General features: G+C 31.3%; 13 non-coding genes across 13 annotated transcripts; all 13 read right to left on the bottom strand.

Annotated features, from left to right (window-relative positions):
- Positions 1-1,903: 1,903 nt before the first annotated feature.
- On the bottom strand, positions 1,904-1,975 carry TRNAC-GCA (transfer RNA cysteine (anticodon GCA)). The gene has a single exon. It is a non-coding gene; the product is annotated as a tRNA-Cys (tRNA).
- A 946-nt stretch (positions 1,976-2,921) lies between these two features.
- TRNAC-GCA (transfer RNA cysteine (anticodon GCA)) lies at positions 2,922-2,993 on the bottom strand. The gene has a single exon. It is a non-coding gene; the product is annotated as a tRNA-Cys (tRNA).
- A 4,008-nt stretch (positions 2,994-7,001) lies between these two features.
- TRNAC-GCA (transfer RNA cysteine (anticodon GCA)) lies at positions 7,002-7,073 on the bottom strand. The gene has a single exon. It is a non-coding gene; the product is annotated as a tRNA-Cys (tRNA).
- Positions 7,074-8,019: 946 nt separating this feature from the next.
- Positions 8,020-8,091, bottom strand: TRNAC-GCA (transfer RNA cysteine (anticodon GCA)). The gene has a single exon. It is a non-coding gene; the product is annotated as a tRNA-Cys (tRNA).
- Positions 8,092-8,533: 442 nt separating this feature from the next.
- TRNAC-GCA (transfer RNA cysteine (anticodon GCA)) lies at positions 8,534-8,605 on the bottom strand. Its single transcript has one exon. It is a non-coding gene; the product is annotated as a tRNA-Cys (tRNA).
- Positions 8,606-12,606: 4,001 nt separating this feature from the next.
- Positions 12,607-12,678, bottom strand: TRNAC-GCA (transfer RNA cysteine (anticodon GCA)). Its single transcript has one exon. It is a non-coding gene; the product is annotated as a tRNA-Cys (tRNA).
- Positions 12,679-13,624: 946 nt separating this feature from the next.
- Positions 13,625-13,696, bottom strand: TRNAC-GCA (transfer RNA cysteine (anticodon GCA)). Its single transcript has one exon. It is a non-coding gene; the product is annotated as a tRNA-Cys (tRNA).
- Positions 13,697-14,138: 442 nt separating this feature from the next.
- On the bottom strand, positions 14,139-14,210 carry TRNAC-GCA (transfer RNA cysteine (anticodon GCA)). The gene has a single exon. It is a non-coding gene; the product is annotated as a tRNA-Cys (tRNA).
- A 445-nt stretch (positions 14,211-14,655) lies between these two features.
- Positions 14,656-14,727, bottom strand: TRNAC-GCA (transfer RNA cysteine (anticodon GCA)). Its single transcript has one exon. It is a non-coding gene; the product is annotated as a tRNA-Cys (tRNA).
- Positions 14,728-15,163: 436 nt separating this feature from the next.
- Positions 15,164-15,235, bottom strand: TRNAC-GCA (transfer RNA cysteine (anticodon GCA)). Its single transcript has one exon. It is a non-coding gene; the product is annotated as a tRNA-Cys (tRNA).
- Positions 15,236-17,730: 2,495 nt separating this feature from the next.
- TRNAC-GCA (transfer RNA cysteine (anticodon GCA)) lies at positions 17,731-17,802 on the bottom strand. The gene has a single exon. It is a non-coding gene; the product is annotated as a tRNA-Cys (tRNA).
- Positions 17,803-19,257: 1,455 nt separating this feature from the next.
- On the bottom strand, positions 19,258-19,329 carry TRNAC-GCA (transfer RNA cysteine (anticodon GCA)). Its single transcript has one exon. It is a non-coding gene; the product is annotated as a tRNA-Cys (tRNA).
- Positions 19,330-19,769: 440 nt separating this feature from the next.
- TRNAC-GCA (transfer RNA cysteine (anticodon GCA)) lies at positions 19,770-19,841 on the bottom strand. The gene has a single exon. It is a non-coding gene; the product is annotated as a tRNA-Cys (tRNA).
- Between the last annotated feature and the right edge of the window lie 822 nt (positions 19,842-20,663).

Raw genomic sequence — 20,663 nt, forward strand, 5'->3', positions numbered from 1 at the left:
TTTATATCATGGTGACTTTTTTTTATGATAATGTGCATTTTACTTTGCTAAACAGATTTCATTAATTCAAAAAGTACAAAGAAACACTAAGGTACTTATATTTTACAACTCATTTCTGGGGATTAGAGTCTTCCAATGTGCCATATGTATCTTTTCTCGATTTCTTTTCAGACAAAATTTCTCAAGCATTTTCCAACATTTTTAAATTGTTTTCATATTAAGAAGGCACATCAACATGAACGTTTTGCTACATTTCTGAAATAGTATTCACATTAAGAAAGTACATAAACATGAATTCAACTTCATATGGTTCTAAAATTTCCATGAACATATAGGTAAAAAAGCATGTTTAATCTGTTGAAAGAGTTTCTGGACGGGGCACTCAGAGTTGAACCAAGGACCTCTCGATCTGCAGTCAAATGCTCTGCCACTGAGATATACCCCCTACATTTGGAAAGCACACCCTCTTTTTTTTTTTACATAAAACCTGAAATATTTTTGCACAGTTTTATATCGTGGTGACTTTTTTTTACGATGATGTGCATTTTACTTTGCTAAACAGATTTCATTAATTCAAAAAGTACAAAGAAACACTAAGGTATTTTTATTTTACAAGTCATTTCTGGGGATTAGAGTCTTCCAATGTGCCATATGTATCTTTTGTCGATTTCTTTTCAGACAAAATTTCTCAAGCATTTTCCAACATTTTTAAATTGTTTTCATATTAAGAAGGCACATCAACATGAACTTTTTGCTACATTTCTGAAATAGTATTCACATTAAGAAAGTACATAAACATGAATTCAACTTCATATGGTTCTAAAATTTCCATGAACATATAGGTAAAAAAGCATGTTTAATCTGTTGAAAAAGTATCTGGAGGGGTCACTCGGAGTTGAACCAAGGACCTCTTGATCTGCAGTCAAATGCTCTACCACTGAGCTATACCCCCTACATTTGGAAAGCACACCCTCTTTTTTTTTTTTTTTTTTACATAAAACCTGAAATATTTTTGCACAGTTTTATATCGTGGTGACTTTTTTTTGCGATGATGTGCATTTTACTTTGCTAAAAAGATTTCATTAATTCAAAAAGTACAAAGAAACACTAAGGTATTTTTATTTTACAAGTCATTTCTGGGGATTAGAGTCTTCCAATGTGCCATATGTATCTTTTGTCGATTTCTTTTCAGACAAAATTTCTCAAGCTTTTTCCAACATTTTTAAATTGTTTTCATATTAAGAAGGCACATCAACATGAACTTTTTGCTACATTTCTGAAATAGTATTCACATTAAGAAAGTACATAAACATGAATTCAACTTCATATGGTTCTAAAATTTCCATGAACATATAGGTAAAAAAGCATGTTTAATCTGTTGAAAAAGTATCTGGAGGGGGCACTCGGAGTTGAACCAAGTACCTCTTGATCTGCAGTCAAATGCTCTACCACTGAGATATACCCCCTACATTCAGAAAACACACCCTCTTTTTTTTTTTTTTTACGTAAAAACTGAAATATTTTTGCGCACTTTATATCGTGGTGACTTTTTTTATGATAATGTGCATTTTACTTTGCTAAACAGATTTCATTAATTCAAAAAGTACAAAGAAACACTAAGGTATTTTTATTTTACAACTCATTTCTGGGGATTAGAGTCTTCCAATGTGCCATATGTATCTTTTGTCGATTTCTTTTCAGACAAAATTTCTCAAGCATTTTCCAACATTTTTAAATTGTTTTCATATTAAGAAGGCACATCAACATGAACTTTTTGCTACATTTCTGAAATAGTATTCACATTAAGAAAGTACATAAACATGAATTCAACTTCATATGGTTCTAAAATTTCCATGAACATATAGGTAAAAAAGCATGTTTAATCTGTTGAAAAAGTATCTGGAGGGGGCACTCGGAGTTGAACCAAGGACCTCTTGATCTGCAGTCAAATGCTCTACCACTGAGCTATACCCCCTACATTTGGAAAACACACCCTCTTTTTTTTTTTTTACGTAAAAACTGAAATATTTTTGCGCAGTTTATATCGTGGTGACTTTTTTTAATGATAATGTGCATTTTACTTTGCTAAACAGATTTCATTAATTCAAAAAGTACAAAGAAACACTAAGGTATTTTTATTTTACAACTCATTTCTGGGGATTAGAGTCTTCCAATGTGCCATATGTATCTTTTGTCGATTTCTTTTCAGACAAAATTTCTCAAGCATTTTCCAACATTTTTAAATTGTTTTCATATTAAGAAGGTACATCAACATGAACTTTTTGCTACATTTCTGAAATAGTATTCACATTAAGAAAGTACATAAACATGAATTCAACTTCATATGGTTCTAAAATTTCCATGAACATATAGGTAAAAAAGCATGTTTAATCTGTTGAAAAAGTGTCTGGAGGGGGTACTCGGAGTTGAACCAAGGACCTCTTGATCTGCAGTCAAATGCTCCACCACTGAGCTATACCCCCTACATTTGGAAAACACACCCTCTTTTTTTTTTTTTTTTACGTAAAAACTGAAATATTTTTGCGCAGTTTATATTATGGTGACTTTTTTTATGATAATGTGCATTTTACTTTGCTAAACAGATTTCATTAATTCAAAAAGTACAAAGAAACACTAAGGTACTTATATTTTACAACTCATTTCTGGGGATTAGAGTCTTCCAATGTGCCATATGTATCTTTTGTCGATTTCTTTTCAGACAAAATTTCTCAAGCATTTTCCAACATTTTTAAATTGTTTTCATATTAAGAAGGCACATCAACATGAACTTTTTGCTACATTTCTGAAATAGTATTCACATTAAGAAAGTACATAAACATGAATTCAACTTCATATGGTTCTAAAATTTCCATGAACATATAGGTAAAAAAGCATGTTTAATCTGTTGAAAAAGTATCTGGAGGGGGCACTCGGAGTTGAACCAAGGACCTCTTGATCTGCAGTCAAATGCTCTACCACTGAGCTATACCCCCTACATTTGGAACGCACACCCTCTTTTTTTTTTTTTTTTTTTACATAAAACCTGAAATATTTTTGCACAGTTTTATATTGTGGTGACTTTTTTTACGATGATGTGCATTTTACTTTGCTAAACAGATTTCATTAATACAAAAAGCACAAAGAAACACTAAGGTATTTTTATTTTACAAGTCATTTCTGGGGATTAGAGTCTTCCAATGTGCCATATGTATCTTTTGTCGATTTCTTTTCAGACAAAATTTCTCAAGCATTTTCCAACATTTTTAAATTGTTTTCATATTAAGAAGGCACATCAACATGAACTTTTTGCTACATTTCTGAAATAGTATTCACATTAAGAAAGTACATAAACATGAATTCAACTTCATATGGTTCTAAAATTTCCATGAACATATAGGTAAAAAAGCATGTTTAATCTGTTGAAAAAGTATCTGGAGGGGGCACTCAGAGTTGAACCAAGGACCTCTTGATTTGCAGTCAAATGCTCTACCACTGAGCTATACCCCCTACATTTGGAAAACACACCCTCTTTTTTTTTTTTTTTACGTAAAAACTGAAATATTTTTGCGCAGTTTATATCGTGGTGACTTTTTTTATGATAATGTGCATTTTACTTTGCTAAACAGATTTCATTAATTCAAAAGGTACAAAGAAACACTAAGGTATTTTTATGTTACAACTCATTTCTGGGGATTAGAGTCTTCCAATGAGCCATAAGTATCTTTTGTCGATTTCTTTTCAGACAAAATTTCTCAAGCATTTTCCAACATTTTTAAATTGTTTTCATATTAAGAAGGCACATCAACATGAACTTTTTGCTACATTTCTGAAATAGTATTCACATTAAGAAAGTACATAAACATGAATTCAACTTCATATGGTTCTAAAATTTCCATGAACATATAGGTAAAAAGCATGTTTAATCTGTTGAAAAAGAATCTGGAGGGGGCACTCGGAGTTGAACCAAGGACCTCTTGATCTGCAGTCAAATGCTCTAGCACTGAGCTATACCCCCTACAATTGGAAAATACACCCTCTTTTTTTTTTTTACGTAAAAACTGAAATATTTTTGCGCAGTTTATATCGTGGTGACTTTTTTTATGATAATGTGCATTTTACTTTGCTAAACAGATTTCATTAATTCAAAAAGTACAAAGAAACACTAAGGTATTTTTATTTTACAAGTCATTTCTGGGGATTAGAGTCTTCCAATGTGCCATATGTATCTTTTGTCGATTTCTTTTCAGACAAAATTTCTCAAGCATTTTCCAACATTTTTAAATTGTTTTCATATTTAGAAGGCACATCAACATGAACTTTTTGCTACATTTCTGAAATAGTATTCACATTAAGAAAGTACATAAACATGAATTCAACTTCATATGGTTCTAAAATTTCCATGAACATATAGGTAAAAAAGCATGTTTAATCTGTTGAAAAAGTATCTGGAGGGGGCACTCGGAGTTGAACCAAGGACCTCTTGATCTGCATTCAAATTCTCTACCACTGAGCTATACCCCCTACATTTGGAACGCACACCCTCTTTTTTTTTTTTACATAAAACCTGAAATATTTTTGCACAGTTTTATATCTTTGTGACTTTTTTTTTTTTTACGATGATGTGCATTTTACTTTGCTAAACAGATTTCATTAATTCAAAAAGTACAAAGAAACACTAAGGTATTTTTATTTTACAAGTCATTTCTGGGGATTAGAGTCTTCCAATGTGCCATATGTATCTTTTGTCGATTTCTTTTCAGACAAAATTTCTCAAGCATTTTCCAACATTTTTAAATTGTTTTCATATTAAGAAGGCACATCAACATGAACTTTTTGCTACATTTCTGAAATAGTATTCACATTAAGAAAGTACATAAACATGAATTCAACTTCATATGGTTCTAAAATTTCCATGAACATATAGGTAAAAAGCATGTTTAATCTGTTGAAAAAGTATCTGGAAGGGGCACACGGAGTTGAACCAAGGACCTCTTGATCTGCAGTCAAATGCTCTACCACTGAGCGATACCCCCTACATTTGGAAAATACACCCTCTTTTTTTTTTTTTTTATGTAAAAACTGAAATATTTTTGCGCAGTTTATATCATGGTGACTTTTTTTTATGATAATGTGCATTTTACTTTGCTAAACAGATTTCATTAATTCAAAAAGTACAAAGAAACACTAAGGTACTTATATTTTACAACTCATTTCTGGGGATTAGAGTCTTCCAATGTGCCATATGTATCTTTTCTCGATTTCTTTTCAGACAAAATTTCTCAAGCATTTTCCAACATTTTTAAATTGTTTTCATATTAAGAAGGCACATCAACATGAACGTTTTGCTACATTTCTGAAATAGTATTCACATTAAGAAAGTACATAAACATGAATTCAACTTCATATGGTTCTAAAATTTCCATGAACATATAGGTAAAAAAGCATGTTTAATCTGTTGAAAGAGTTTCTGGACGGGGCACTCAGAGTTGAACCAAGGACCTCTCGATCTGCAGTCAAATGCTCTGCCACTGAGATATACCCCCTACATTTGGAAAGCACACCCTCTTTTTTTTTTTACATAAAACCTGAAATATTTTTGCACAGTTTTATATCGTGGTGACTTTTTTTTACGATGATGTGCATTTTACTTTGCTAAACAGATTTCATTAATTCAAAAAGTACAAAGAAACACTAAGGTATTTTTATTTTACAAGTCATTTCTGGGGATTAGAGTCTTCCAATGTGCCATATGTATCTTTTGTCGATTTCTTTTCAGACAAAATTTCTCAAGCATTTTCCAACATTTTTAAATTGTTTTCATATTAAGAAGGCACATCAACATGAACTTTTTGCTACATTTCTGAAATAGTATTCACATTAAGAAAGTACATAAACATGAATTCAACTTCATATGGTTCTAAAATTTCCATGAACATATAGGTAAAAAAGCATGTTTAATCTGTTGAAAAAGTATCTGGAGGGGTCACTCGGAGTTGAACCAAGGACCTCTTGATCTGCAGTCAAATGCTCTACCACTGAGCTATACCCCCTACATTTGGAAAGCACACCCTCTTTTTTTTTTTTTTTTTTACATAAAACCTGAAATATTTTTGCACAGTTTTATATCGTGGTGACTTTTTTTTGCGATGATGTGCATTTTACTTTGCTAAAAAGATTTCATTAATTCAAAAAGTACAAAGAAACACTAAGGTATTTTTATTTTACAAGTCATTTCTGGGGATTAGAGTCTTCCAATGTGCCATATGTATCTTTTGTCGATTTCTTTTCAGACAAAATTTCTCAAGCTTTTTCCAACATTTTTAAATTGTTTTCATATTAAGAAGGCACATCAACATGAACTTTTTGCTACATTTCTGAAATAGTATTCACATTAAGAAAGTACATAAACATGAATTCAACTTCATATGGTTCTAAAATTTCCATGAACATATAGGTAAAAAAGCATGTTTAATCTGTTGAAAAAGTATCTGGAGGGGGCACTCGGAGTTGAACCAAGTACCTCTTGATCTGCAGTCAAATGCTCTACCACTGAGATATACCCCCTACATTCAGAAAACACACCCTCTTTTTTTTTTTTTTTACGTAAAAACTGAAATATTTTTGCGCACTTTATATCGTGGTGACTTTTTTTATGATAATGTGCATTTTACTTTGCTAAACAGATTTCATTAATTCAAAAAGTACAAAGAAACACTAAGGTATTTTTATTTTACAACTCATTTCTGGGGATTAGAGTCTTCCAATGTGCCATATGTATCTTTTGTCGATTTCTTTTCAGACAAAATTTCTCAAGCATTTTCCAACATTTTTAAATTGTTTTCATATTAAGAAGGCACATCAACATGAACTTTTTGCTACATTTCTGAAATAGTATTCACATTAAGAAAGTACATAAACATGAATTCAACTTCATATGGTTCTAAAATTTCCATGAACATATAGGTAAAAAAGCATGTTTAATCTGTTGAAAAAGTATCTGGAGGGGGCACTCGGAGTTGAACCAAGGACCTCTTGATCTGCAGTCAAATGCTCTACCACTGAGCTATACCCCCTACATTTGGAAAACACACCCTCTTTTTTTTTTTTTACGTAAAAACTGAAATATTTTTGCGCAGTTTATATCGTGGTGACTTTTTTTAATGATAATGTGCATTTTACTTTGCTAAACAGATTTCATTAATTCAAAAAGTACAAAGAAACACTAAGGTATTTTTATTTTACAACTCATTTCTGGGGATTAGAGTCTTCCAATGTGCCATATGTATCTTTTGTCGATTTCTTTTCAGACAAAATTTCTCAAGCATTTTCCAACATTTTTAAATTGTTTTCATATTAAGAAGGTACATCAACATGAACTTTTTGCTACATTTCTGAAATAGTATTCACATTAAGAAAGTACATAAACATGAATTCAACTTCATATGGTTCTAAAATTTCCATGAACATATAGGTAAAAAAGCATGTTTAATCTGTTGAAAAAGTGTCTGGAGGGGGTACTCGGAGTTGAACCAAGGACCTCTTGATCTGCAGTCAAATGCTCCACCACTGAGCTATACCCCCTACATTTGGAAAACACACCCTCTTTTTTTTTTTTTTTTACGTAAAAACTGAAATATTTTTGCGCAGTTTATATTATGGTGACTTTTTTTATGATAATGTGCATTTTACTTTGCTAAACAGATTTCATTAATTCAAAAAGTACAAAGAAACACTAAGGTACTTATATTTTACAACTCATTTCTGGGGATTAGAGTCTTCCAATGTGCCATATGTATCTTTTGTCGATTTCTTTTCAGACAAAATTTCTCAAGCATTTTCCAACATTTTTAAATTGTTTTCATATTAAGAAGGCACATCAACATGAACTTTTTGCTACATTTCTGAAATAGTATTCACATTAAGAAAGTACATAAACATGAATTCAACTTCATATGGTTCTAAAATTTCCATGAACATATAGGTAAAAAAGCATGTTTAATCTGTTGAAAAAGTATCTGGAGGGGGCACTCGGAGTTGAACCAAGGACCTCTTGATCTGCAGTCAAATGCTCTACCACTGAGCTATACCCCCTACATTTGGAACGCACACCCTCTTTTTTTTTTTTTTTTTTTACATAAAACCTGAAATATTTTTGCACAGTTTTATATTGTGGTGACTTTTTTTACGATGATGTGCATTTTACTTTGCTAAACAGATTTCATTAATACAAAAAGCACAAAGAAACACTAAGGTATTTTTATTTTACAAGTCATTTCTGGGGATTAGAGTCTTCCAATGTGCCATATGTATCTTTTGTCGATTTCTTTTCAGACAAAATTTCTCAAGCATTTTCCAACATTTTTAAATTGTTTTCATATTAAGAAGGCACATCAACATGAACTTTTTGCTACATTTCTGAAATAGTATTCACATTAAGAGAGTACATAAAAATGAATTCAACTTCATATGGTTCTAAAATTTCCATGAACATATAGGTAAAAAAGCATGTTTAATCTGTTGAAAAAGTATCTGGAGGGGGCACTCGGAGTTGAACCAAGGACCTCTTGATCTGCAGTCAAATGCTCTACCACTGAGCTATACCCCCTACATTTGGAAAACACACCCTCTTTTTTTTTTTTTACGTAAAAACTGAAATATTTTTGCGCAGTTTATATCGTGGTGACTTTTTTTATGATAATGTGCATTTTACTTTGCTAAACAGATTTCATTAATTCAAAAAGTACAAAGAAACACTAAGGTACTTATATTTTACAACTCATTTCTGGGGATTAGAGTCTTCCAATGTGCCATATGTATCTTTTGTCGATTTCTTTTCAGACAAAATTTCTCAAGCATTTTCCAACATTTTTAAATTGTTTTCATATTAAGAAGGCACATCAACATGAACTTTTTGCTACATTTCTGAAATAGTATTCACATTAAGAAAGTACATAAACATGAATTCAACTTCATATGGTTCTAAAATTTCCATGAACATATAGGTAAAAAAGCATGTTTAATCTGTTGAAAAAGTATCTGGAGGGGGCACTCAGAGTTGAACCAAGGACCTCTTGATTTGCAGTCAAATGCTCTACCACTGAGCTATACCCCCTACATTTGGAAAACACACCCTCTTTTTTTTTTTTTTTACGTAAAAACTGAAATATTTTTGCGCAGTTTATATCGTGGTGACTTTTTTTATGATAATGTGCATTTTACTTTGCTAAACAGATTTCATTAATTCAAAAGGTACAAAGAAACACTAAGGTATTTTTATGTTACAACTCATTTCTGGGGATTAGAGTCTTCCAATGAGCCATAAGTATCTTTTGTCGATTTCTTTTCAGACAAAATTTCTCAAGCATTTTCCAACATTTTTAAATTGTTTTCATATTAAGAAGGCACATCAACATGAACTTTTTGCTACATTTCTGAAATAGTATTCACATTAAGAAAGTACATAAACATGAATTCAACTTCATATGGTTCTAAAATTTCCATGAACATATAGGTAAAAAGCATGTTTAATCTGTTGAAAAAGAATCTGGAGGGGGCACTCGGAGTTGAACCAAGGACCTCTTGATCTGCAGTCAAATGCTCTAGCACTGAGCTATACCCCCTACAATTGGAAAATACACCCTCTTTTTTTTTTTTACGTAAAAACTGAAATATTTTTGCGCAGTTTATATCGTGGTGACTTTTTTTATGATAATGTGCATTTTACTTTGCTAAACAGATTTCATTAATTCAAAAAGTACAAAGAAACACTAAGGTATTTTTATTTTACAAGTCATTTCTGGGGATTAGAGTCTTCCAATGTGCCATATGTATCTTTTGTCGATTTCTTTTCAGACAAAATTTCTCAAGCATTTTCCAACATTTTTAAATTGTTTTCATATTAAGAAGGCACATCAACATGAACTTTTTGCTACATTTCTGAAATAGTATTCACATTAAGAAAGTACATAAACATGAATTCAACTTCATATGGTTCTAAAATTTCCATGAACATATAGGTAAAAAAGCATGTTTAATCTGTTGAAAAAGTATCTGGAGGGGGCACTCGGAGTTGAACCAAGGACCTCTTGATCTGCATTCAAATTCTCTACCACTGAGCTATACCCCCTACATTTGGAACGCACACCCTCTTTTTTTTTTTTACATAAAACCTGAAATATTTTTGCACAGTTTTATATCTTTGTGACTTTTTTTTTTTTTACGATGATGTGCATTTTACTTTGCTAAACAGATTTCATTAATTCAAAAAGTACAAAGAAACACTAAGGTATTTTTATTTTACAAGTCATTTCTGGGGATTAGAGTCTTCCAATGTGCCATATGTATCTTTTGTCGATTTCTTTTCAGACAAAATTTCTCAAGCATTTTCCAACATTTTTAAATTGTTTTCATATTAAGAAGGCACATCAACATGAACTTTTTGCTACATTTCTGAAATAGTATTCACATTAAGAAAGTACATAAACATGAATTCAACTTCATATGGTTCTAAAATTTCCATGAACATATAGGTAAAAAGCATGTTTAATCTGTTGAAAAAGTATCTGGAAGGGGCACACGGAGTTGAACCAAGGACCTCTTGATCTGCAGTCAAATGCTCTACCACTGAGCGATACCCCCTACATTTGGAAAATACACCCTCTTTTTTTTTTTTTTTACGTAAAAACTGAAATATTTTTGCGCAGTTTATATCATGGTGACTTTTTTTTATGATAATGTGCATTTTACTTTGCTAAACAGATTTCATTAATTCAAAAAGTACAAAGAAACACTAAGGTACTTATATTTTACAACTCATTTCTGGGGATTAGAGTCTTCCAATGTGCCATATGTATCTTTTCTCAATTTCTTTTCAGACAAAATTTCTCAAGCATTTTCCAACATTTTTAAATTGTTTTCATATTAAGAAGGCACATCAACATGAACGTTTTGCTACATTTCTGAAATAGTATTCACATTAAGAAAGTACATAAACATGAATTCAACTTCATATGGTTCTAAAATTTCCATGAACATATAGGTAAAAAAGCATGTTTAATCTGTTGAAAGAGTTTCTGGACGGGGCACTCAGAGTTGAACCAAGGACCTCTCGATCTGCAGTCAAATGCTCTGCCACTGAGATATACCCCCTACATTTGGAAAGCACACCCTCTTTTTTTTTTTACATAAAACCTGAAATATTTTTGCACAGTTTTATATCGTGGTGACTTTTTTTTACGATGATGTGCATTTTACTTTGCTAAACAGATTTCATTAATTCAAAAAGTACAAAGAAACACTAAGGTATTTTTATTTTACAAGTCATTTCTGGGGATTAGAGTCTTCCAATGTGCCATATGTATCTTTTGTCGATTTCTTTTCAGACAAAATTTCTCAAGCATTTTCCAACATTTTTAAATTGTTTTCATATTAAGAAGGCACATCAACATGAACTTTTTGCTACATTTCTGAAATAGTATTCACATTAAGAAAGTACATAAACATGAATTCAACTTCATATGGTTCTAAAATTTCCATGAACATATAGGTAAAAAAGCATGTTTAATCTGTTGAAAAAGTATCTGGAGGGGTCACTCGGAGTTGAACCAAGGACCTCTTGATCTGCAGTCAAATGCTCTACCACTGAGCTATACCCCCTACATTTGGAAAGCACACCCTCTTTTTTTTTTTTTTTTTTACATAAAACCTGAAATATTTTTGCACAGTTTTATATCGTGGTGACTTTTTTTTGCGATGATGTGCATTTTACTTTGCTAAAAAGATTTCATTAATTCAAAAAGTACAAAGAAACACTAAGGTATTTTTATTTTACAAGTCATTTCTGGGGATTAGAGTCTTCCAATGTGCCATATGTATCTTTTGTCGATTTCTTTTCAGACAAAATTTCTCAAGCTTTTTCCAACATTTTTAAATTGTTTTCATATTAAGAAGGCACATCAACATGAACTTTTTGCTACATTTCTGAAATAGTATTCACATTAAGAAAGTACATAAACATGAATTCAACTTCATATGGTTCTAAAATTTCCATGAACATATAGGTAAAAAAGCATGTTTAATCTGTTGAAAAAGTATCTGGAGGGGGCACTCGGAGTTGAACCAAGTACCTCTTGATCTGCAGTCAAATGCTCTACCACTGAGATATACCCCCTACATTCAGAAAACACACCCTCTTTTTTTTTTTTTTTACGTAAAAACTGAAATATTTTTGCGCACTTTATATCGTGGTGACTTTTTTTATGATAATGTGCATTTTACTTTGCTAAACAGATTTCATTAATTCAAAAAGTACAAAGAAACACTAAGGTATTTTTATTTTACAACTCATTTCTGGGGATTAGAGTCTTCCAATGTGCCATATGTATCTTTTGTCGATTTCTTTTCAGACAAAATTTCTCAAGCATTTTCCAACATTTTTAAATTGTTTTCATATTAAGAAGGCACATCAACATGAACTTTTTGCTACATTTCTGAAATAGTATTCACATTAAGAAAGTACATAAACATGAATTCAACTTCATATGGTTCTAAAATTTCCATGAACATATAGGTAAAAAAGCATGTTTAATCTGTTGAAAAAGTATCTGGAGGGGGCACTCGGAGTTGAACCAAGGACCTCTTGATCTGCAGTCAAATGCTCTACCACTGAGCTATACCCCCTACATTTGGAAAACACACCCTCTTTTTTTTTTTTTACGTAAAAACTGAAATATTTTTGCGCAGTTTATATCGTGGTGACTTTTTTTAATGATAATGTGCATTTTACTTTGCTAAACAGATTTCATTAATTCAAAAAGTACAAAGAAACACTAAGGTATTTTTATTTTACAACTCATTTCTGGGGATTAGAGTCTTCCAATGTGCCATATGTATCTTTTGTCGATTTCTTTTCAGACAAAATTTCTCAAGCATTTTCCAACATTTTTAAATTGTTTTCATATTAAGAAGGTACATCAACATGAACTTTTTGCTACATTTCTGAAATAGTATTCACATTAAGAAAGTACATAAACATGAATTCAACTTCATATGGTTCTAAAATTTCCATGAACATATAGGTAAAAAAGCATGTTTAATCTGTTGAAAAAGTGTCTGGAGGGGGTACTCGGAGTTGAACCAAGGACCTCTTGACCTGCAGTCAAATGCTCCACCACTGAGCTATACCCCCTACATTTGGAAAACACACCCTCTTTTTTTTTTTTTTTTACGTAAAAACTGAAATATTTTTGCGCAGTTTATATTATGGTGACTTTTTTTATGATAATGTGCATTTTACTTTGCTAAACAGATTTCATTAATTCAAAAAGTACAAAGAAACACTAAGGTACTTATATTTTACAACTCATTTCTGGGGATTAGAGTCTTCCAATGTGCCATATGTATCTTTTGTCGATTTCTTTTCAGACAAAATTTCTCAAGCATTTTCCAACATTTTTAAATTGTTTTCATATTAAGAAGGCACATCAACATGAACTTTTTGCTACATTTCTGAAATAGTATTCACATTAAGAAAGTACATAAACATGAATTCAACTTCATATGGTTCTAAAATTTCCATGAACATATAGGTAAAAAAGCATGTTTAATCTGTTGAAAAAGTATCTGGAGGGGGCACTCGGAGTTGAACCAAGGACCTCTTGATCTGCAGTCAAATGCTCTACCACTGAGCTATACCCCCTACATTTGGAACACACACCCTCTTTTTTTTTTTTTTTTTTTACATAAAACCTGAAATATTTTTGCACAGTTTTATATTGTGGTGACTTTTTTTACGATGATGTGCATTTTACTTTGCTAAACAGATTTCATTAATACAAAAAGCACAAAGAAACACTAAGGTATTTTTATTTTACAAGTCATTTCTGGGGATTAGAGTCTTCCAATGTGCCATATGTATCTTTTGTCGATTTCTTTTCAGACAAAATTTCTCAAGCATTTTCCAACATTTTTAAATTGTTTTCATATTAAGAAGGCACATCAACATGAACTTTTTGCTACATTTCTGAAATAGTATTTACATTAAGAAAGTACATAAACATGAATTCAACTTCATATAGTTCTAAAATTTCCATGAACATATAGGTAAAAAAGCATGTTTAATCTGTTGAAAAATTATCTGGAGGGGGCACTCGGAGTTGAACCAAGGACCTCTTGATCTGCAGTCAAATGCTCTACCACTGAGCTATACCCCCTACATTTGGAAAACACACCCTCTTTTTTTTTTTTTTTTTTTTTTAACGTAAAAACTGAAATATTTTTGCACAGTTTATATCGTGGTGACTTTTTTTATGATAATGTGCATTTTACTTTGCTAAACAGATTTCATTAACTCAAAAAGTACAAAGAAACACTAAGGTATTTTTATTTTACAACTCATTTCTGGGGATTAGAGTCTTCCAATGTGCCATATGTATCTTTTGTCGATTTCTTTTCAGACAAAATTTCTCAAGCATTTTCCAACATTTTTAAATTGTTTTCATATTAAGAAGGCACATCAACATGAACTTTTTGCTACATTTCTGAAATAGTATTCACATTAAGAGAGTACATAAAAATGAATTCAACTTCATATGGTTCTAAAATTTCCATGAACATATAGGTAAAAAAGCATGTTTAATCTGTTGAAAAAGTATCTGGAGGGGGCACTCGGAGTTGAACCAAGGACCTCTTGATCTGCAGTCAAATGCTCTACCACTGAGCTATACCCCCTACATTTGGAAAACACACCCTCTTTTTTTTTTTTTTACGTAAAAACTGAAATATTTTTGCGCAGTTTATATCGTGGTGACTTTTTTTATGATAATGTGCATTTTACTTTGCTAAACAGATTTCATTAATTCAAAAAGTACAAAGAAACACTAAGGTATTTTTATTTTACAAGTCATTTCTGGGGATTAGAGTCTTCCAATGTGCCATATGTATCTTTTGTCGAATTCTTTTCAGACAAAATTTCTCTAGCATTTTCCAACATTTTTAAATTGTTTTCATATTAAGAAGGCACATCAACATGAACTTTTTGCTACATTTCTGAAATAGTATTTACATTAAGAAAGTACATAAACATGAATTCAACTTCATATAGTTCTAAAATTTCCATGAACATATAGGTAAAAAAGCATGTTTAATCTGTTGAAAAATTATCTGGAGGGGGCACTCGGAGTTGAACCAAGGACCTCTTGATCTGCAGTCAAATGCTCTACCACTGAGCTATACCCCCTACATTTGGAAAACACACCCCCTTTTTTTTTTTTTTTTTTTTTAACGTAAAAACTGAAATATTTTTGCACAGTTTATATCGTGGTGACTTTTTTTATGATAATGTGCATTTTACTTTGCTAAACAGATTTCATTAACTCAAAAAGTACAAAGAAACACTAAGGTATTTTTATTTTACAACTCATTTCTGGGGATTAGAGTCTTCCAATGTGCCATATGTATCTCTTGTCGATTTCTTTTCAGACAAAATTTCTCAAGCATTTTCCAACATTTTTAAATTGTTTTCATATTAAGAAGGCACATCAACATGAACTTTTTGCTACATTTCTGAAATAGTATTCACATTAAGAGAGTACATAAAAATGAATTCAACTTCATATGGTTCTAAAATTTCCATGAACATATAGGTAAAAAAGCATGTTTAATCTGTTGAAAAAGTATCTGGAGGGGGCACTCAGAGTTGAACCAAGGACCTCTTGATCTGCAGTCAAATGCTCAACCACTGAGCTATACCCCCTACATTTGGAAAACACACCCTCTTTTTTTTTTTTTTTTTACGTAAAAACTGAAATATTTTTGCACAGTTTAAATCGTGGTGAATTTTTTTATGATAATGTGCATTTTACTTTGCTAAACGGATTTCATTAACTCAAAAAGTGCAAAGAAACACTAAGGTATTTTTATTTTACAACTCATTTCTGGGGATTAGAGTCTTCCAATGTGCCAAATGTATCTTTTGTCGATTTCTTTTCAGACAAAATTTCTCAAGCATTTTCCAACATTTTTAAATTGTTTTCATATTAAGATGGCACATCAACATGAACTTTTTGCTACATTTCTGAAATAGTATTCACATTAAGAAAGTACATAAAAATGAATTCAACTTCATATGGTTCTAAAATTTCCATGAACATATAGGTAAAAAAGCATGTTTAATCTGTTGAAAAAGTATCTGGAGGGGGCACTTGGAGTTGAACCAAGGACCTCTTAATCTGCAGTCAGATGCTCAACCACCGAGCTATACCCCCTACTTTTGGAAAGCACATCCTCCTTTTTTTTTTTTTTTTTACATAAAACCTGAAATATTTTTGCACAGTTTTATATCGTGGTGACTTTTTTTTACGATGATGTGCATTTTACTTTGCTAAACAGATTTCATTAATTCAAAAAGTACAAAGAAACACTAAGGTACTTTTATTTTACAACTCATTTCTGGGGATTAGAGTCTTCCAATGTGCCATATGTATCTTTTGTCGATTTCTTTTCAGACAAAATTTCTCAAGCATTTTCCAACATTTTTTAATTGTTTTCATATTAACAAGGCACATCAACATGAACTTTTTGCTACATTTCTGAAATAGTATTCACATTAAGAGAGTACATAAAAATGAATTCAACTTCATATGGTTATAAAAGTTCCATGAACATATAGGTAAAAAAGCATGTTTAATCTGTTGAAAAAGTATCTGGAGGGGGCACTTGGAGTTGAACCAAGGACCTCTTGATCTGCAGTCAAATGCTCAACCACTGAGCTATACCCCCTACATTTGGAAAGCACATCCTGCTTTTTTTTTTTTTTTTTTTTACATAAAACCTGAAATATTTTTGCACAGTTTTATATCGCGGTGACTTTTTATTATGATAATGTGCATTTTACTTTGCTAAACCAATTTCATTACCTCAAAAAGTGCAAAGAAACACTAAGGTATTTTTATTTTACAACTCATTTCTGGGGATTAGAGTCTTCCAATGTGCCATATGTATCTTTTGTCGATTTCTTTTCAGACAAAATTTCTCAAGCATTTTCCAACATTTTTTAATTGTTTTCATATTAAGAAGGCACATCAACATGAACTTTTTGCTACATTTCTGAAATAGTATTCACATTAAGAGAGTACATAAAAATGAATTCAACTTCATATGGTTCTAAAATTTCCATGAACATATAGGTAAAAAAGCATGTTTAATCTGTTGAAAAAGTATCTGGAGGGGGCACTCGGAGTTGAACCAAGGACCTCTTGATCTGCAGTCAAATGCTCTACCACTGAGATATACCCCCTACATTTGGAAAACACACACTCTTTTTTTTTTTTTTTACCTAAAAACTGAAATATTTTTGCGCAGTTTATATCATGGTGACTTTTTTTATGATAATGTGCATTTTACTTTGCTAAACAGATTTCATTAATTCAAAAAGTACAAAGAAACACTAAGGTACTTTTATTTTACAACTTATTTCTGGGGATTAGAGTCTTCCAATGTGCCATATGTATCTTTTGTCGATTTCTTTTCAGACAAAATTTCTCAAGCATTTTCCAACATTTTTAAATTGTTTTCATATTAAGAAGGCACATCAACATGAACTTTTTGCTACATTTCTGAAATAGTATTCACATTAAGAAAGTACATAAACATGAATTCAACTTCATATGGTTCTAAAATTTCCATGAACATATAGGTAAAAAAGCATGTTTAATCTGTTGAAAAAGTATCTGGAGGGGGCACTCGGAGTTGAACCAAGGACCTCTTGATCTGCAGTCAAATGCTCTACCACTGAGCTATACCCCCAACATTTGGAAAACGCACCCTCTTTTTTTTTTTTTTTTACGTAAAAACTGAAATATTTTTGCACAGTTTATATCGTGGTGACTTTTTTTATGATAATGTGCATTTTACTTTGCTAAACAGATTTCATTAACTCAAAAAGTACAAAGAAACACTAAGGTATTTTTATTTTACAACTCATTTCTAGGGATTAGAGTCTTCCAATGTGCCATATGTATCTTTTGTCGATTTCTTTTCAGACAAAATTTCTCAAGCATTTTCCAACATTTTTTAATTGTTTTCATATTAAGAAGGCACATCAACATGAACTTTTTGCTACATTTCTGAAATAGTATTCACATTAAGAGAGTACATAAAAATGAATTCAACTTCATATGGTTCTAAAATTTCCATGAACATATAGGTAAAAAAGCATGTTTAATCTGTTGAAAAAGTATCTGGAGGGGGCACTCGGAGTTGAACCAAGGACCTCTTGATCTGCAGTCAAATGCTCTACCACTGAGATATACCCCCTACATTTGGAAAACACACACTCTTTTTTTTTTTTTTTTTTACGTAAAAACTGAAATATTTTTGCGCAGTTTATATCATGGTGACTTTTTTTATGATAATGTGCATTTTACTTTGCTAAACAGATTTCATTAATTCAAAAAGTACAAAGAAACACTAAGGTACTTTTATTTTACAACTTATTTCTGGGGATTAGAGTCTTCCAATGTGCCATATGTATCTTTTGTCGATTTCTTTTCAGACAAAATTTCTCAAGCATTTTCCAACATTTTTAAATTGTTTTCATATTAAGAAGGCACATCAACATGAACTTTTTGCTACATTTCTGAAATAGTATTCACATTAAGAAAGTACATAAACATGAATTCAACTTCATATGGTTCTAAAATTTCCATGAACATATAGGTAAAAAAGCATGTTTAATCTGTTGAAAAAGTATCTGGAGGGGGCACTCGGAGTTGAACCAAGGACCTCTTGATCTGCACTCAAATGCTCTACCACTGAGCTATACCCCCTACATTTGGAAAACACACCCTCTTTTTTTTTTTACGTAAAAACTGAAATATTTTTGCGCAGTTTATATCGTGGTGACTTTTTTTATGATAATGTGCATTTTACTTTGCTAAACAGATTTCATTAACTCAAAAAGTACAAAGAAACACTAAGGTATATTTATTTTACAAGTCATTTCTGGGGATTAGAGTCTTCCAATGTGCCATATGTATCTTTTGTCGATTTCTTTTCAGACAAAATTTCTCAAGCATTTTCCAACATTTTTAAATTGTTTTCATGTTAAGAAGGCACATCAACATGAACTTTTTGCTACATTTCTGAAATAGTATTTACATTAAGAAAGTACATAAACATGAATTCAACTTCATATAGTTCTAAAATTTCCATGAACATATAGGTAAAAAAGCATGTTTAATCTGTTGAAAAATTATCTGGAGGGGGCACTCGGAGTTGAACCAAGGACCTCTTGATCTGCAGTCAAATGCTCTACCACTGAGCTATACCCCCTACATTTGGAAAACACACCCTCTTTTTTTTTTTTTTTTTTACGTAAAAACTGAAATATTTTTGCACAGTTTATATCGTGGTGAATTTTTTTATGATAATGTGCATTTTACTTTGTCAAACGGATTTCATTAACTCAAAAAGTGCAATGAAACACTAAGGTATTTTTATTTTACAACTCATTTCTGGGGATTAGAGTCTTCCAATGTGCCATATGTATCTTTTGTCGATTTCTTTTCAGACAAAATTTCTCAAGCATTTTCCAACATTTTTAAATTGTTTTCATATTAAGAAGGCACATCAACATGAACTTTTTGCTACATTTCTGAAATAGTATTCACATTAAGAAAGTACATAAAAATGAATTCAACTTCATATGGTTCTAAAATTTCCATGAACATATAGGTAAAAAAGCATGTTTAATCTGTTGAAAAAGTATCTGGAGGGGGCACTCGGAGTTGAACCAAGGACCTCTTGATCTGCAGTCAAATGCTCTACCACTGAGCTATACCCCCTACATTTGGAAAACACTCCCTCTTTTTTTTTTTTTTACGTAAAACCTGAAATATTTTTGCACAGTTTTATATCATGGTGACTTTTTTTTACGATGATGTGCATTTTACTTTGCTAAACAGATTTCATTAATTCAAAAAGTACAAAGAAACACTAAGGTATTTTTATTTTACAAGTCATTTCTGGGGATTAGAGTCTTCCAATGTGCCATATGTATCTTTTGTCGATTTCTTTTCAGACAAAATTTCTCAAGCATTTTCCAACATTTTTTAATTGTTTTCATATTAAGAAGGCACATCAACATGAACTTTTTGCTACATTTCTGAAATAGTATTCACATTAAGAGAGTACATAAAAATGAATTCAACTTCATATGGTTCTAAAATTTCCATGAACATATAGGTAAAAAAGCATGTTTAATCTGTTGAAAAAGTATCTGGAGGGGGCACTCGGAGTTGAACCAAGGACCTCTTGATCTGCAGTCAAATGCTCTACCACTGAGATATACCCCCTACATTTGGAAAACACACACTCTTTTTTTTTTTTTTTTTACGTAAAAACTGAAATATTTTTGCGCAGTTTATATCATGGTGACTTTTTTTATGATAATGTGCATTTTACTTTGCTAAACAGATTTCATTAATTCAAAAAGTACAAAGAAACACTAAGGTACTTTTATTTTACAACTTATTTCTGGGGATTAGAGTCTTCCAATGTGCCATATGTATCTTTTGTCGATTTCTTTTCAGACAAAATTTCTCAAGCATTTTCCAACATTTTTAAATTGTTTTCATATTAAGAAGGCACATCAACATGAACTTTTT

Source organism: Ranitomeya variabilis, chromosome 1 (genome assembly GCF_051348905.1).
Source record: "Ranitomeya variabilis isolate aRanVar5 chromosome 1, aRanVar5.hap1, whole genome shotgun sequence".
Lineage (NCBI taxonomy): Eukaryota > Metazoa > Chordata > Amphibia > Anura > Dendrobatidae > Ranitomeya > Ranitomeya variabilis.